This window comes from Notolabrus celidotus, chromosome 9 (assembly GCF_009762535.1).
Source record: "Notolabrus celidotus isolate fNotCel1 chromosome 9, fNotCel1.pri, whole genome shotgun sequence".
NCBI lineage: Eukaryota > Metazoa > Chordata > Actinopteri > Labriformes > Labridae > Notolabrus > Notolabrus celidotus.
Genome location: NC_048280.1, coordinates 11018720 through 11025045, shown reverse-complemented (window position 1 = coordinate 11025045; position 6326 = coordinate 11018720).

Sequence of the window (6326 nt, the reverse complement as noted above, 5' to 3'; positions counted from 1 at the left end):
TCTCAATTTAATCAAAACTCCCAAAATAGCCTGTTCCAGATTGAAATAAAGCCCCTCCAATTATCTTGAAATCTTTATTTTCTCACTTGACTTTGAGGTGAAAACCTGAGGATAAACATCTGGCAGAAAGTAGAGCAGACTGAGGACTACACAAACAAGACATGTTGAGGGGAAAATGGAGGAGATTTTTTGAGCTCAATCAAATGTGAAAAAATGTCATCATTCCCTTCAAAACATCCTTGCAGTGTGATGTTTTGGATGTCAGTGTGTACAAATGCTGACATACCTGGCACAAATCATTTTCAGCTGCTTTACAAACAACATAATTGGCTGTCTGCTGGCTGTTCTCTAAAAAGACCTTGAAAAAATGGCCATAAAAATTTGTTTTATCAGCCTGTTCAACACAAAGCAAGTGTTCTAAAGCCAATACGTGTGGTTTTGGATTCAATAGTCGAGTGCTTACCTCATTGATTTGCATTTTTTTCAGGCGTTCTCTGCGCCATGCCAACAGTAGCAAGAATTGTTAGTTCCATATATATTTGCACAATAACAGTGAGAGCATGCCTGATTTGCTGCTTAATTAATGCAATGATATGATATGTTACTCTACTGTTATCCTTTTGGGTGTGTATGACTGTTGCTGTGACACTCAGAAGGTGTGTTTCTATTGATTTCCAAAACCAGTGTTCAAAACCAAATGGCTGTTGTTTCAGTGTCTCTTTTGACTTGTCTGTCCAAGAATTCACTCAAGATAATTTTCCATAAATACCTTTTAAGAAAATCCACCTTGAGAATTCTTTAGTGCTGATTGAATTCTGTGAGTGTAGACAAAACAGTTAAGTGAATATTGGACCTCTGGAAGCAGAAAGGGGAGCTGAAAAGAAGAATATGCAAGTTTTAAAAATTCAGACTCAGATTTTTTTCATTTGTTCTTTTGCAGATCCAATGAAATCCATGACACATTCAAGTGCATTTTTAATTTATCATACCGCTGTAATTTTAATTTGAATTGTAAGGAGAGATGTGCCATATCTACACACTGTCATATCATGTTATATAATGTTATCTCACAATATAATTTATATTAAATAACATTTTTCTTTTAAAACCATCTTTAAAAAAAATACTATTGAGTTTTATGGACAAAATTAGTAACATCATAGTTTTTTTTCCTAATACAGCAAATTAAATACAACTATCTGTAATTGTATTTTCCAAATCATATAATTTCCGATATCATAAAATATCTCAGCATTGGTATTTGGGGTTATTGGCAAGTAAGATTACAACTAAAAGGCAAATTTATTGCATTTTGTGCATAAAACTAGACTTAGAAATAAAAAGAGGAGGGACTCCAGCTGGTTCAGAGGTAAAATCACAAACTTCATGTGCAGAGGCTACAGTCCTTACAGCAGCGGCCCCAGGTTCGATTTCCACTCTTAGCCCTTTGCTTCGTGTCATTCCTCATTCTCTATTATGTTTCTGACTCTATACATAAATATGGAGTCCAACTCTAGGCATGAAAAATCCCCCAAAAATGATATAATCAAAGTAAACAATAGAGCAAACTGCAGTACTACTGTAAGGAAAATCAATAAAAACAGAAATAAAAATTAGTAGAATATGTATAATAGATATTTTTTGCAGGTGAGATGACAGAACTGCACAGTGTATGCAGGGATTAGGCATTAGGTTGTTAAATGTCCTGCATTGTCAACTTTAACTGCCTCAATAAAGACAGAAGAAGGACAGTGAGGTGAGTCTCACCTGATCCGGTCTCTGACCTGTAAGTAAATTCCTCTGCCCCCGCTGAAACCGACACTCAGCCGAATACAATGATGTAATGCCCGGTCAGGATAAGGAAGGTAACATGACAAACATCTATTGATCACAGTAACGCAGGAAACAGCAACCTCATCTTGTAGGTTACCAGACACCCCCCAACACCACAGCCAGGAACATATTAAATATTTACATTTGATGACCAAGAGAAAAAAAGAAGCCTTCAGCGTGAGCCAAGAGCAAGTTTGGGTTTTTTTTACACAAATGCATGAGGTAACATATTTTCTTGTGATGTACAGAATCTTGTGCTACTAAAGGAGAATGCTTCTTTAATCTGGTGGCTTACCCAACAAATCCCAGATTAAACCCAGAGAAGAAGGCAGAGGAATGTAACCCGTGCACCAAACGGCTGCTGGTTTGGAGAAAGAAGTCCGGTCTGGTGACTCTCATCTGGACTCCATCAGGTTGGATGTCCGCAGGCAGTGAGACTGGCATCCCTGTACCAGGCCTGTTCCTTTATTAAAGCCTCAGCCTGCTCTGACCCAGCACACACAGAGCGGGCCCCAGGGGACGTAGACAGACAAACACATGGTTCCCATAGGTCACTTCGGTTGTTTGTGAGTCGTGTGTTTGACTCCCTCATAGACCACATATGGATTAGAGCTGAAAGAAGTCGGAGTGAAGTGCTTTTCTTTCGTAAAACATCTGCTTAATGATAGTGTGCCACAAGAGAAGGGCGGGTGTACTCACAACAAGGCCGAGCAAAATCAGAGACACATGACATGAATGAGGTGAATTTCCACAGTTCGACCTGCTAATGTGACACAGTATGTGGAGCAGACAGAAAGACAGATTCAAAGATATGCAGCTGGATCCACCTGCTGCTGCAAAGATCAGGATCCAGCTCACACAGGAGAACAGGCCAACATTTTAACAATCAAAATGGAGATACATTTGGATGCATTTGGTATGCCACATATTCATCACATTCATGTCAGCTGTGTTTCACCAACAAGTGGACTTTTTCATTCAAACAGTCTTGATTTTGGTTAATCCAATCTAATCCCACTTCATGTAAATCTGCGCTTCTTTAAACATTTGGGGTCAATCAAATCTTATCAAGAAATAAAATCCTGACGCACAGAAAGGAAATGATGCATATGGTGCTGCAGCGGTTTAAACAGATCTAACAGCTCAGTTTGAATGAGCAACAATGCCATCAAGCTTTACAGGAAAATAAAAGCCAGAGAATGCCGGATAAAGAAAGTCAAACTTCTTCAAAAGAAGTAATAGTTGGTAGTTTCTATCAGAGGGGGGCAAAATAAAAATGAAACTGTTCATCTCCTTTTCTCTCTCTCTTCTCTTCCTCCATACACATGTGGGAGTAAGGGGAGGTAGATGCGCACAGCCTGACCTGGTATTGGAGAGCTCTGGCCCATACAGGCTTCTTGTTTCTCTGTACACTTTCTAAAATGTCTCTAAATACTCATTTATCTGTTTTTCTCTTGTCCTATTCATGTCAGTGTGTGGATGTGGCGTGATATGAGAGCTAGCATGGATTGGGGGTTGGCTCTGCTAACTATTGAGCCTGTCGTGGGCAAACTCAGCAGAACACTGGTGAAAGGAGGTGCCCACTTGATAACCCAGTGACGTGCAGGCTCTAGCTGCCCGTCTATCCCCATCTACATTCATGCTTGGGTGTTGGGGGACTTTTGGGACCATATGGTAGATTATGTCATTTATATAGAGTATAAATGTTTAGGTGAGAGGCTGATGAGATGGGTTCTTCACTGAGCACTTGCCCTTATGTGTGTTTATTTGAAATTTAGAGATTACCAAAAGCTGTACTGTAAAAATAAAGAGAGAGTTGGACCTCTTAAATGACCACGTCAAATTAACTTCAGTTAAACTGATACAAGAGACACTATCTGCCAAGATGTCACACCTTCTTTCTTTTGTCTAAATGCAACTCAAATAAACTGCAAATGTGATCAAATGAATATAGAATTGATATCAGTAGTCCACTAATTTGATACGACAAAAACAATATCAGAGGACTTTACTACTTAACCAAAGACAAACACAGAAGACAGGAGTTTGCTCCTGAACTTTACAGCCTAAAAGGAATGCCCGGAATCGCTCCATGTGTTTCCCCCTCGATTCATTTTTTCATCTTGGCAATCGGTACCGTGTGAAATCAAATCTCCGCTGACGTGTATAAATTTCCGGTATTTGACTTTTCATTGCTTCTATTATAATTATGTTTTTGTTTTTGAGAAAAGCGTAAGAACCCAGCGAGAGCCACAGGCTGCAGGGAAGGATCAGAAGCACATTTGTCTCTTCTATTGCTGGCTGCTTCTGAACTTTGAAATGCAATTCAGGGAGATTGATCTATAAAGATACACTAAATGCTAAAGCTGGAGAGCAGGGAGGGAGCTGAGACCTTCTCTAGACTCTGCAAATCTCACTTATATTGCATTTAGGAGAAAAAATTGAAGCACGGATACGTTTGCGAAGAATTTGCTCCTTAGCCTTGAAAGATATCCAGCAAATCTTGTGAGTCTTTCAGCATCTTTGCAGGCGGACATCCCAGTGAGAAACATGTAGAGGACGGACTGTTTGAGAGGTTGGAACATTAAGAGTTTATGGTATATTTCCACAGTTTTAGACTTTCTGCCTTAATATGAGAATTTTTCACATGCCCAGCTAAATAGTTCCATCCTGGACACCTTATTTTGAAAAGGGTGCAACACACAGATCCAAGGTTCACTCAAGGAATGGTGCAGTATTTTGGTGTTTTATACATCATACAAGTGTCCAATGTATGAAAAAATAAACACATAGAATACAGATTACAAAATCACCACCATAAAAGATCTGTAATTGAGTATTGTTCCAATCATGTTTAAACTTTGTTTACATCCATAGAATACTATCTTGATTAGAAAGCACATAACATACATACAGAGTAAATATGCACTGGGAATAAGTCCAAATTTGAGCAACAGTGGGAAGTTTGGCAGGGAGAAATGAACATACTTTCATTCATCTGAACTTGACTATTAAAGGTGAACAATTGTACATTGGCTGCAGCTGTATTTAGCACTTACTTTGATAGAAAAAGCAGTTATTACTTCACTAAAATGTGTTAAAGATTAAGTCCTAAACCTTGTTGTTAGGTTAAGAAATAAACCTTCAATGTATTACTTATTTTATGTGTCCAAAAACTTTTCCATTTGGAAGAAGCTATTTTAAACGATGCAAATAACCCCCCCCCCGCCCCTTTTTTTTTTTTGCACAATAATTGCTGTGATAGTGATCAATAAAACGGAGGCCTGCTCATCCCTGCTCTGTGTCCTCTGCACTGATTCAGGTTATCACAGTGGGAAAGCTAGGCACAAAGGAAGAGCTGATAAGATTGCTTTGTTTGTATCTCCAGATAAAGCCAAGCCAAGACCAGCGTTAAGACCAGACCGCTGCTCTGGTTGTAGATTGTTGACAGACATTAAAGCAGACACTAAAAAACCTGGACTAAAGGGGAGGAAAGCTGTGGAACAGGACAGATCATGACATTAAAGACCCAAGGTTCAGGAGGAACAGATAAGACTGACAGAACATGTTTGGTTTATCACTGTGGATTGTTAAAAATGTCACTTTGAGGGCCTTGATCATTTTAATTTTCTTAGTAGGCTTTAGTTGCAGAAATCTTTGCACAATCAGTGTCTGAATTATGTCAAATGTTGCTTTTATCTGAAATTGGAGCTGGTTTAATAAGTCAAGTTAATAGAAACAATCACAGATGAAGCTTTATATGTTGTGTTATGATCATCCCTAACATTTTGCACATTCACTCCTCACACTGCACATTGCTGTTTAGTCCGCTGTGACATTGTCCACGCTGTCCTGGCCGACCTCACCTTGAGGAGCAAATGATGCATGCTTGGTAAAGGAGAGTCTCATTGGCTAAGAGCCACGAGGACACCTGAGTCACAGAGGTAGGCCGAGGGTCTGCTGAGTGAAACTGGAGAGCTTCATTGCATTACAGCGCTGCAGGAGAGATAACACGCTGCGATTAAGTGCCTTCAGGGAAAGAGAGAGGCCTCCATAAGATGGGCCGCGATAAACTTGCATCCAGACTGGAACCGGCAATAGAAACTTAATATAAGTTTTATCTGAACAGATAGAGGAAGACTCTTGTAGGATTGTCACATCTTGATGAGTAATAAATGGGTCCATTTCAGTTTGAGATACTTATCCTTTCAGGCTTTACCCTGTAGGCACGTGTATTTACAAGGGGACATAAATTAGCGTGGCATTCAGATTGGAAATGTCAACTTTAGGTTGTGTTTCTTGCAATGTAAAAACAGGCCAACTCTTTGATTAGTCAATAAAGCAATCATCAACACAATCTGTAGCCGTAAGGTCTGATCCAATACCAGCAGACAGCTTCTTCCTGCCCTGCTGCATCCACTCAGATAAACCCTGCTATCTCACCCACTCTCATAATCTGCTCGTACGTAGGCATGCACACACACAGACACACA